The sequence below is a fragment of the Condylura cristata genome, unplaced genomic scaffold (assembly GCF_000260355.1).
Source record: "Condylura cristata isolate star-nosed mole 26May11 unplaced genomic scaffold, ConCri1.0 scaffold00034, whole genome shotgun sequence".
Taxonomy (NCBI): Eukaryota; Metazoa; Chordata; class Mammalia; order Eulipotyphla; family Talpidae; genus Condylura; species Condylura cristata.
In genome coordinates, this window is record NW_004567135.1 from 10,029,571 (window position 1) to 10,043,022 (window position 13,452).

Below are 13,452 nucleotides of genomic sequence, written 5' to 3' on the forward strand. Positions count from 1 at the left end.
CAATGGAACAAGGACAGTTTGTTAAATAAACGGTGCTGGGAAAATAGGACCGCCACATACAAACAAATGAAACTAGACTACTACCTCACACCATGCACAAAAATCAACTCAAAATGGATAAAAGAACTGAAATAAGACCCGAAACCATAAAATATATAGAGGAAAATACAGGTAAACACTGTATGACATACATCTCAGTAACATCTTTAAAAACTCATCCCAAAGCAAAGTGAAGGAAAAGATAAATAGCTAGGATTACATCAAACTAAAAAGCTTCTTAGGTAAAACAAACAGATACCCTACTTACTGGAAGAAAATCTTGCACTCCATACAACTGGTAAGGGACGGATCACAACGATCTATAGAGAACTCAAACAACTCAACAAAAACAAAGTAAATAATCCAGTCAAAAAATCAGGCTCAAAAACACTTCTCCAAAGAGGAAATGCAAATGACCAACAGGTATACCAAAAATGTTCTACATCCCTCATTATCAGGGAAATGCAAATCAAAACCACAATGAGATACCACCTTACACCAGTGAGAATGGCACATGTTTTTTTTTTTTTTTTTAAAGGGAAACAACAAATGCTGATAAGGATATGGAGAAAAATAATTCTCCTCATATCTGGTGGGAATGCAAACTGGTCCAACCACTATGGAAAGCCATATGGAAGTTCCTCAACTACTAAAAATGGAGCTAAAATATGATGCAGCGGGCCCTCCCTGGTGGTGCAGTGGATTAAAGTGCAGTGCTGCAAGCGAGCTGCAGCCACCTCAATTTGAGTTTGATCCCCGGCCTTGGAGGTGACCCACACGGTGTGGCAGACCTCTCCTGCCTTGCCCCCTGGTCTCCTCAACAGTGCACTTCATCAATCTGCCTGTTCTATTTCCCACTATGTCTCTGGTGAATCCTCTCAATGCTCCTGTGCATCTGACCTGTACCCCAGTTCTGTGTGAATAATCTTTAAAAAAAAAAATACTTGATAAAAATATGATGCAGCAATTCCATTCTCATGAATCTACCCAAAAGACATAAAAACAATTCAAAAGGATGCCTGCACCCCTATGTTTATTGCAGCACTATTTACAGTAGGTAAGATATAGAAATAATCCAAATGCCCAAAAATCAAGAAGATGTAGTGTGTGTACACACACACACACACACACACACACACACACACACACAGGAATATTATTCGGCAATTAAAAATATAAATTCGTGATGTTCTCAGCTATATAGATGCAGTTAGAAGGAATTATGTTCAGTGAAATAAATCAGAAGAGAAAAGGAAAATATCAGATTATTTCATTTATAGGAAGGACACCAAATAAGGGATCAGGGGGAAAGTAATAACAATAAATAAATTAATTAATTAACAGGCAACTATAAATCGAGACATCCTGCAGAGGAAAGAGAAAGAAAGGGATCAAAATAGGGGAGGGAAGAGCACAAGGGACTATGGTGCCAGTGTATGGGTGGTTTGGTGGTGGGAGTTCTATGGAGACTACATAGAGGAATCCCCAATGTAGAGGAGTCCCCTATTCTTTGGGGACTATTACTGAGAGTAGAAAGCAAATACTGTACAAAAATGAACAATGGTGTAAAATATATATAAAAAAACTACATTAAAAATTTATACTGTTTTAGATATTATAATGTAAATCTCAATACTGCTAAGATGAAAAGATTAAGAAATCACAGTAAGAAATCAACAGAATGTGATATCTAAATAAGAAAAATCAAAAACAACAATATAAAAATGTCACTTAGAAAAGTGAGCATAAACAGAAGAAATACCAAAAGAAGCAAGACTGATTGTTATATAGGAGCAAGAGTCAAGGTTAGACAATGAGATAAAGGATTATTACTATTATTTATTATAAGCCATGTAACATTTCACTTTGTAAATTATGTAAATATATTTGTTCTATAAAAACATATAAATTTTTAAAATATTAAAAGGATAACATATACCACTAGTAAATTATTAAGATAAAGAGCTTCTGTAAATGTCTACATAGTGACTGTTTCAGATGCTGCTATGCTAGTAAGTATTAACTACCAAAGAGAGAGAAAAGATTAGGTGAATATACCTCAAGATGGCAAAAAAAAAAAAAAAAAAACACATCTTTTTGAAGGGAAATAAATATTATTTTAAAGTAATCATGCTCTTCGGGTTCTTATTCAATAGTTTGGTGAATTTCTTCATACCAATAGTTTGCATAAAAGGCTCAAAATTGTGAGAAATTCCTTAATCTTCAAGTAACTGAGAAATAGCCCACATAAGGCTTTATAAAGGGACAATATATTACATTAAGTTCTGCAACTATTATTCTAAAAATTCTTAAGAAACCTGAAGCGTAAATACCCCAACAGTCCCAGACACAACACTAAACCTAAAGCTTTCAAAATTGTCTCTCATCCTGGACTCTTTTCTGGGCAATTTTCTGTTTTTTTTTTTTTTTTTTAAATACCTACAAAAATAACAGTGGGCAGATTTTGGTGATAGAGCAAAACATAATTCTATTGACAAAGCTATTCATCTATACAACCTTTAACAGTATATTCTTTGAAGAAAGAGAAAAACCTCTAATCTGTTCAGTATCTTAACTTCTTGAATAAAAGACAGTTATCACTGTAAGAAACGACAATTATCACCAAGTTTCTTGGAATATGTATATAGACCATAAAATTCAAGTTGGTAAAGTACTGTACTACCAAAATCATAAAGCACAGCAGACTTGGTACACTTCTATTCTCAGGTCCAGGCTTGAAGAAGGACAGGATGTGCTGAAACTGCTGGAATGCTTCATAGTGGCTCAAATGAGTGACTCTAGGAGGCACAGGCTCTTTCAAAAAGTCCACCTTCACCAGGCTTCAAAATAAATCACAAAGCACGTTCAGGTTCTGGACAAATCTATACAGAACCTCTAATATCTCTATATCCTCCTATCTTTAGGATATTCCACAGGTTTGAAGAATCTGAGGCATTCATTAGAAAAAAGTAACTTTTGGAACCAAATAGAAAAGTAACTTACTGGAAACCAAATATAGACAGAGATTACAGTTAACATAAAACTGCCACACTGAAGAAAATCACTCCTGTTGCTTGTTTTATTTGCTGCTAGTTTAGAATAGTCTTAATGTTATCAGTTAAATACATCATTTGTGCTGTCTAGTATGGTAGCCATTAGTTATATGTGACTACTGAGCACTTAAAATGTGGCTAGTCCAAATTGATATGATATAAATACATTCTAAAGGTTTTTTTAAAACGTATAATAGGTCATTAATAATCTTTCTATTGATTATATGTTGAAATGATAACACTTTGGATATACTAGATTAGACAAAATACATTAGTAAATGTATTAATGTTTTTAATGAATCTATTAGAAAATTTAGAATTATGTATATGCTCACATGTGGACAGCACACTGCACCAGCTAAACAGCTTTAATATAGTATGTTTATGAACCACTGCACATATCATGCTTTGTGTAAATTCATAATGCCCTAGCCTTATCAGCACACAAATAATTATGAGCTACACAGATGAAGGTCCTTATAAGAAACACTGCCCAAATAGCTAGCAATCTTCAATACTGAAAATAACTACAATAATAACAAACAAAGCAAACTGAAACAGCAGAAACTCCTGCCAACAGAGAAAATCAACTATGCATTTAAAGGGAAAAAACGGAAGTATGTGGGATATCACTTTAGTACCTAGGATATAAAGTACCTGTACTGTTTATTGCATATAACAAGTTACCTCAAAATACAGTAGGTAAAATAGCAATGTGCATTTCTGTCATAGCTTCTGTGGGTCAGGATTCAAAAGTAGCTTAGCCAAACAGTTCTGGGGTATAATCAAGATATTAACCAGGATTCAGTTCTGTTTCTACTACATGGTAGGTAAGTTGGTGACAGCTGACACCTTGACAAGGTGCCTCTGTTCCTCTCCAAAGAACTGCTTGAAAGTTATTAAAATATGATGTCTGGCTTTCCTTAGAGTAAGTGATCCAAGAAGACAATGAAGAAATACCACTGTCTTTTATGATCTGGCTTCAGAAGTCACATATCATCACTTCCAACATTAATTTTTGCTCACACAAACTAATCCTGACCCAATACAAGCAAGCACTATACCAAGAGATGCAGACTAGGGAAAGGATAACTTGGGGCCATCTTGGAAATGGTTCTCACATACCCAGTAAGAAAACTGGCCTCTTAATAAACAAAAAAGAACAGATAAAGTGATTATCAAAACTGCTTTTGAGAGGACAATGTGTTCGGATAACAGACCTTTACTACAAAAAACCAGCTTTTATTATGAAAGTATATAAAAATGGAAGCCAACGATACAACATTCAAGTGGAACTCAAACGTACCTACAAATAAAAGGCAGACATTAAGGATACTTCATAAATCTGGCGCATTGATTGGAATATAATGGGATATGGGATCATCAAAATATGAATTCTCTCAAATTATTCAGAATAAAATGTGCAATTGGACTGCATTCTAATGAGAGATTTTCTGGTGGTTACAGTAAAAGTTAAGAATAACCCAACTTAATAGGTTAGCATATGCCAAATTTTTCAACTGAAAAAAAATTATTGGGCAAATGTTTAGGAGTTATATTTAGAGAGCCCTACATATCAGAGGCCTGTCAATAAGTTTAGCTCTCATATTTTAGTGAAGCTTGTTTCTTTTGGGAACCAACCCATTTTTTTAATAAACGAGTGAATATCCAGAGTCATGTTGGCCCCCACTTAATAAAAGCCCTCTCTAAACTCAATGCCTGGTTCCCCAGGGTTTCATTAAAATTGATTCTACTCTAAAAGTAGAAAAGGGAAAATGCCACATATTTAGCTAAAAATCAGTCTAATTTTAAATTAAAGAGATAAACTGTATAGTTTGCAGTTAATTTTCTAGCAATAAGTTAGTTATCTGAAGGAAATTTCTTTCACCTGTTTACCCTGTATTCACTCTTTTCAATTATCTCAGGTAAACTCAAATTTATACTTGTACTGTGTGCCTCAGAGAGCTCATAAAACAGCTATCTGAATGCCATACAATCTTAGATAGTTTATATCACTTAAAAATGAAAGCAAAAAAAAAAATGAAAGCAGTATTTTTAGAATTTCTCTTCAACTGCTATACAGTATGTCTGCACTCATCAAAACAAACACAGACCAGTTTTCCTACCATTGGGTTGGGTACTGAAACCAACCACATTTACGTAACTTAAATCAAATGAGACTGCTTCCTTCACTGATTACAGGGTTCAAAGCAGGGGTCTGAGTCACTAGTTTTGGGGGAATGGCAGAAAAGAAGAGAGAAAATGGAATGCTACTAATTGGTCCTTTAAACGCTTTAAAAATAAAGCTATTATGGGTCCTCAGCAAGTCCCATAATATCACTTGCCTAATACACACCTCTGAATGTAGCTTTTTAGCATTGGGTCTGTCAACATCAATCTATATACCACTGTAGCTGTAAGACTCTGGTGTTGATTGCTTTTCTTTTGAGTCAAACACTTAATAAGGAAAACAAATCGGAAAAACTGCAACTAAAAAATTAAGTTTGAAGTTAAAAGAAAAATTGATCAATAGCATAAAAAGAAACCCCTTGATAACGACTATCTTATTAAGCTTCCCCCTTTTTTCAGCAGCACATGGTCCCTGTGGATTTCCTATAAATAATCCAAGGGAACACAGCTTCCCATGTTCACTTTTCCCATTCCCAGTTCTGACTTTGCCATGGTTATGGAGGTTATTCATTTAGATTAATAATAAGAGCTGCTTCCTTTGGAGTAAATACCACTTACCAGAGAGATTTTAACATGTTCTGAAAGATATTAATGTTAACTGCTATCCATTATCCTTAATGTAAAGGGACAGCAATACTTTAATGCCCTCAACCCCCCTGCTTATTCTTCCTACCTCTTCGCCATCCCCCTAAGCATATATACACATGCAGTAGATTTCATTAAAATCATTCAACATGTCAGACTTCAATTACCAACTGCTCAGATGCTTAGTGGGCAAAAAAATTAAAGCCAGATGTATTGATGAAGATGATTTATTAGAAAAGAAGCTAGCCTAGCACAGAGATAGAATTTGGTTACACAGCAACTGCTTAAAGAAATGCTCTGGGTTAAAATTTTTAAATATGTTCTTCTCCCTTCTCTTTAAAGTTCCTCAAATATCTCCCCAGTTATAGCCTCACTGGCAAAAAATGGAAGTCAAAGCACAAATAGATACAATCATTAAAGAAATGGAAATACATGCATATACAGTGATGATCCACATAATTAACATTTACAGATCATCTAGCATACTTATCCCATATAGATTAGACTGTTCTCATCTTGAAAACTCTGGTAGCTGGGGTTCAGGAACTCAGGCAAGGACACCGAGTTTACTTAAAGTTAAAACATATCTTCTTTGAGCTGTAAAAGTACAACTGTAATCTTTAGTCTTTACCCAAACCCACAAAATGTTCTTTTACTTAAAGTAACAAACAACTAATGTGGTTTGTAAGAGGCTGACTCTTGCCACTGAGGTTTTGTCAAAGGGGTCCTATCATCTGCCCTCCTGAAAGTAAAAGGAATTTTATTGGAGGCTTCATCTTCCAAAGGTAAAACTGAGAGAAGCTCTCATATTAACACAAAGGAAATGATTAAAGCAGTCACTTCACTAGGCACAAACACAGTATTTGTAAGAATTTTAGTGCCAAATTTAACTGTAACTACTAATCGTATTATTAGGAGCATTCCTGAATAAGCTCAAGGAATGTGGGCAGAAGATCACTTAGAACAGTGATTAGGGGAACAGCTTATATATTATCACTGGATAGTTCAAATTAGAAAAAAGTAAACATTTTCCACACATTTCATTGGTATCAAATGGAACATAGGTTTGTCTATAGAGTACATTTCTAACAGTGCAGCTTATTAAAATAACCTTAAGATTCATTTTGCTTTCCTTTTCTAAGTGGCAAAAAGTGGTACAATTAGTTTTAAAAGTTATAAAAAGTTGTATACAAGCCAACAATTGGAATTGGTGCTTCACCTAAAAGAAAACAGAATTTTCAAGTTAATTTCACCAACTATCCACAGGGTTAGAAACAGAGGAACTGATTTGTATGTATACTTTTGCAATATAATTGTTGTGAACACCATGAAGACATACAGAAAAAGCCCGGTTTTGTCCCCCCCCCAAAAGGTTAAATAATAAAGGAAGAATTGATATAGCATAAATCTTTAAAAAGATCAAGAGGGGGCTTTCCCTGGTGGCACAATGGGTTAAAGCACCACATTATGAAGCTCTCATAAGCCACTGTAGCATGAGTTCAATCCCCCACCAGGGAGCAGACCCACATGGTGTGGCAGATCTCTCCTTATCTGCCCACTGCTCCCCTCAGCAGTGTACTTCATCCGTCTGCCTGTTCTGCTCCCCACTCTGTCTCTGGTGAATCTTCTCACCCACCACTCCTCTGGCCTGTACCCCAGTTCTGTATGCATAAGTAAAATAAATCTTTTTTTTTTAAGATCTAGGAGGTTTATTTAAAAGAAACTAAAATTCACATTTACAAAAATAAAAATATTAATATATTACTGGTATCTGGCATGTGATCTATCATATTACTTCTATAAAAATGTGAGACAGGGCCCTCCCTGATGGCACAGTGGGTTAAAGCACAGCACTGAGAAGCTAAAGCCACTTTGGCATGAGTTCGATCCCTGCCCGAAGATGACCCACATGGCGCTGCAGACCTCTCCTGACGCTGTTCCCTTCAGCAGTGTACTTTGTAGATCTGCCTGTCTGTTCTATCCCCCAAGCCGTCTTGGGTGAAGCCTCTCACCACCACTGCACCTCTGGCCTGCACCCCAGTTCTATAGGTATAAATAAATAAATCTTTTAAAAAAAATGTGAGACAATCATAATTTTTAAAAGTTTTCTTAAATAAGTACCCTAAGCCAATGTGAAAACCAAGAGCAGCCTTTATTTCAAAAAGAAAAAAAATATCTTACCAAAGTGGACATAGTTTTTTTTTTTGTAGATAGAGCAAATCAAATTAAATTTTAAAGAAACATACAAATGTCTCACTGGTTCTGTATGTAAGGGCATATACCCCCCCCCCTCTCTCTATATATATATAGTGGTATCTTCACCTACTTTAATTTCTATTGTTTTCACCATCTTTGAATTTCATTTTTAATATATGTAATATTCACTGGTCTCACAAGAAAGAGCCAACAAATTTCTCTGAGTCCCATTAATCTTTCTGAAGTCCCATTAATCTCATTAATCTCTCTCAAAGTTAAGTTCAGAAACTTTGTTATAAATAAAAACAAATGATGACAGTGTTGATATGAGTCCCTACAATCTACTTAGTCTTATTAAACATGAGTATAAATTTGTAGTTTTGTCAAAAGACAAACTGGGTATTAACAGCTTAAAGAATAAAAATATGTAAGATAAATATTCTCAACTAAGGAAATATGTTTCCTGTTAAAACATGCAAGAAAAGACTAATATAAAGTTAAAATCTAAGGGAAACAATGTTTGGCAAAATTAAATGCAGAAAACTAACAGAAGAGTTGCTATAATAGAAAAAACATGGTAACAGAAAAGGCTGGTCACTGATATGTGCCTTGTTTTTAACAATCATATTCTGTATTTTGTAAAATATCAACAATCTCTGCAGGGTAGATATACCATGCTGGGCTGAAGCACTTTCAACCAGTGAGCAATTAGATTGTCTCCAACATTCTGCAATTACCAACACTACACACATATGTGTGTGTGTGCATTTTGATATTGCTGCAAATGTCTTTGGATACTAGAGACATGGGATAGGGGTTCAATAAGTAACTACATATGTACATGATAATTATAACCCACATAAAAAGTCACCTTTGGGATCTTTAATAATCTTAAAAGCATAAAGGTGTTATTAGAACAAAAAGGTGAAACTACTTACTACAGAGTACAACTGTCTAAAACACGAAGGCACAAAAAGGATGCAACTTGTGGTCACGGGTTATCTTAAGGAAGGAACTGGAAGGGGATGCAGGACAAAGGCCGTGAAAAATGATGGCAGTGTTCAGAGCCTGCTGGGGTCCCTAGCTCTCCTCCATTTTTCAGATATCATTTTCACTCACATATACGGAATTTGTTTAATCTTTCTTCAGAACACTTTCAACATGTTCAGCCAAGAACAAAGAGCAAAAAAAAACTTATTTCCAAACTCAGTTTCTGCCAATAACTTTGTTTCATCTGAAGTATTAAAAAAATGAAAAATTGGAAAGAAATAGTTGTTTTTACAGAACTTTGTTGTTTTACATATTTTTCAAGATAAAAACATGGAATTTTAAAAAACAGTACAACAAAGACAATGTGCAAATGCTACACACAACTGTCATAGTTAATATAGACAGAGAAGCCAAATGTAATAATGTAATAGAGAAATCAAATATTTGGTGTAATAAGTAGTGTTAAATATGTTGAACAAAAGAAGTCACAGAAGAATAAAGAGTGTAAATGTGACTATTATATAAAGTAAAAATATTCAAATCAACTGATACTTTTTGACATGTACACAGGTTGTAAAGAAAAAAAAAAAAGTCATAATAATGTCTCCCTCTGGAAAAAAGAGAAAGAATGGGTGCATGATTTTTGGGTTGCCAATAAAATTACAATTTCTTGAGGTAATTACCCTGTATGTACTTTTATATTTTTAAAATATAGATGTATGGGCCCTCCCTAGTGGTGCAGCGGGTTAAAGCACAGCACTGAGAATTTAAAGCCGCTTCCGCATGAGTTCGATTCCCGCCTGCCACAGAGGTGACCACATGGAGCGGCAGACCTCTCCTGACCCGCCCGCTGCTCCCCTCAGCAGTGTACTTCATCGATCTGCCTGTTCTGTTCCCCACTTTGTCTCTGGTGAAGCCTCTCACCACCCCTGAGCCTCTGGCCTGCACTCCAGTTCTGTATGCACAAATAAATACTTCTTTAAAAAAAAAAAATATATATATATATATAGATGTATGTTTTATGCACTTATTAAAATATATTTTATTTTTCAGAACAAAGGTAAGTAAAAAACTTTTATTGATGCTTTGGGACAAAATATAAGTTCTACCAGAGGAATGAAACCACGGATGAACTTAACACCAAAACAGTCAATCACTGAGTAGCATAGGCTAAAATGAATCTTGTACTCTAAAGCAAGTTCTCATCTTCACCATCAAAAGAAGACACACTATGTGTTTATTAATATGATTAAAATTCATCTTTGGAAACCAAAGTGGCATCTTTGGTATAAAATATTCATTACTCAACAAAGTTCAAAACATGAACTATTATTTCTTTTTAATATGATAAAGAATTTATTTTAATCCTAGAATTGTTATAGTAGAAACAATAAAATAATTCCTTTTAAAACAGAAATAAGACAATGGTTTCCCTCTACTTCTATTTCATCATCAATAGATGGACCCAAATGTAAATTCAGAAACTTAAAGCACAAAAAATTTAGGTTTTAAGAACTCTTAGCACACAAATCCTTAATTGCTATTCTGCAATGCCAGTAAAGTACCCCAAAAGTACCCAAAAACTTGAACTGCAACAGTGTGACAAATACTAATCACCTCTAAAACACTAAATCTTCTTTGAATTAATAAACAGTACACCTACAATTAGCTATTTTAATTTTACAATGGGAATAACTTCAATGTGGAACTGTATGCAATAGATGTGGTATATGTTGATCAACCTATTCATTGATCACAACTCTCCTAGGATATCTCACTTGAAATTACACTACTAGGAAACTATGTATCCAGGTGGTATTATTTAGGCCTACAGCTCTATTATCACGGAATTTGAGCTTCATAGTAATGGCCTTTGCTATGAACAGAAAGGGATATAACAAAGAGTCCTATATATTATAACTTTGCAAAACTAGTAATGAAAACTACATCTATAGTAATAGCTGGAATAAAGAGCTGGCCTTCAAGTGTGTCTACATCAGGACCTTTCTAGCTTGGCCTACTCACACTTAGGATTGAATAAAAACTTGCTGTGGGTGGTGTCCTGTGAGCTGAGTTGCACCTCTGACACTACCAAATAGATGTCAAATTGCAACAATTGAAAATATCTTTAGATGCTCTGAATGTCCCCTGAGAGCCAGGAACCCCCAAATTGTTATTTAGTCAATTCCAATAGGCAAATTTCTCATAGAATTCCATTAGGAAAATTTAATAATTTTCTCATAAAATGTGTACTTTTATACAAAAATTAATCTCTCACATTTCCTTCATTATACCACTTCATGTTGTATCACACCATATGGTCCAAACATGTTAACATACTGTTGCAAACATACTTCTACACAAATCCTCACATTAATTCTCAATCATCTTGAGACAGAAGCTCTACAATTTGTGTCACTAGTCTTCATTTAAAGAAACAATTAACATATTACACTAAGTACATCTGTTGATTTCTTTTCATACTTTTAAAACGTCATTTGGAGTTTTATTTAATTTTCTTTGTGATCTTTAATAATTTGGTTGTTACCTGGATATGAAATTTCTGTATGCAACATTTTCCTACAAATACTCGTTTTCTTTTAACATGATAAAGAATAAAAGCAGTTAAGAATGGAAAGAGAGAGAGGAAAAACAAAGACCCTGCCTGGGGAATGAATGAATAAATAGCAAGTGAAAATATAACTAAATACACTTAAAGAAACCCAAAGCTACAATAAAAGTTACATAGGGGGAAAAGGTTTGATAGAAAATTATGGTAGCGATGTCCTATCAAGTTTGTACACTTATGTGTTCATTTGGACTAAAAACATATGGCATAAGAACAACACAATCTTTAATCTGAAACTAAATAGAATATTCTGTAAAACTTAGTATACTATTAACCATATATATATGTTCTAAAAGATTCCGGATTACAACTGTGACTAGGTGAAATGGAAAGGGATAAGGGAAAAAAAATTTTTAACCTGTTTTATAAAATGCAACAAATTACATATAGATCAAGGAAATACACATATACCTACACATGTAGCTAATGAAGAAGAAAACCTAATGTATTTAACCCTGTTGTTGGTGGGAGACAAATGCAAAACAACAGCTTTCAAAGGACAAGCCATGCAAAAGACTTTAAAAAAGGATTTTTATAGGGCCCTCCCTGGTGGCGCAGTGGGCTAAAGCACAGCACTAAAAGCTAAAGCCACTTCAGCATAAGTTCGATCCCTGCCCCGGAGGTGATCCACATGGCGTGGCAGACCTCTCCTGACTAAAAGCTAAAGCCACTTCAGCATAAGTTCGATCCCTGCCCCGGAGGTGATCCACATGGTGTGGCAGACCTCTCCTGACCCGCCTGCTGCTCTCCTCAGCAGTGTTCTTCGTCAATCTACCTGTTCTGCTCCCCACTCTGTCTCTGGTGAATCCTCTCACCGCCCCTGCACCTCTGGCTTGTACCCCAGTTCTGTATGCATAAATAAATAAGTAAATCTTTAGAAAAAAAGGACTTATATATCTAAGATTCACAAGGAAAATTTCTGAAAAGGAAAAATAAATATGACAAGCATTATTTAACATATCAATTCAAAGTAAGTACGATACATAGACGGTTTTAGAAACACAACTGACATGTGAGAAGTGGGAAACTGCATTATCTGAAAAATACAGTTTCATTAAAGAAATGAAATGCATTTTGTGTAGAAAATGAGGGGAAAAAATTTATCTCAGATTATATAAAGGTTATATTAGTTCCAAGATCACCCATGGATATAAAAACCCACAGATAATTATCTTACAGAAAATGGCTCAGTACCTGCAGGACCCCTGTGCAAATCCTCCCACAGAGCTCTAAATCACTTATAATATAAATGATATATACATAGGTGTTACACTGTATTACTTAGGGAAAGACAAAAAGAAAAATTTTGTACAAGATTTTTAAGACATGAAAAATATTTAGTCTTACTGGTAATTAGAGAAACAAGTTAAAACAAAATTAAATATTTTCTAACCATCAAGCCTGGCACACACAAAAAAGAGAAAACTGACACTACCAGCTGCTGTGGTTAGGTATAAGGGAAAGATGGTAAGCTGTTTAGCTTTTGTTTTCAAAAAGTGGGTATATTTCAGGAAATCTGTACTGTTTCTAAAAGAAGTATGTATGTTATAATCAATAAAAGTTTACTAAAAGAGAAAAGAAGGCAAAAGTAGTAACACTTTCATGTCTGAAATGAATTTGGTGTAAAGCCTAAAAATGGTTTCTAAACAACAGATTTATATGAACTCCTCCAGATCTGCTTGGCAAAGATTTCCTAATTGTGCTGTTATGGCATAAACTCTCTATCATACCCAATCAAAAGCTGCACTGAAAGAAAGCGACCTGGCAATG

General features: G+C 34.7%; 1 protein-coding gene across 15 annotated transcripts in view; it reads right to left on the reverse strand.

Annotated features, from left to right (window-relative positions):
- Positions 1 to 13,452, reverse strand: part of ERC1 (ELKS/RAB6-interacting/CAST family member 1) — a 302,503-nt gene that overhangs the window by 148,333 nt on the left and 140,718 nt on the right. The window lies entirely within an intron of this gene.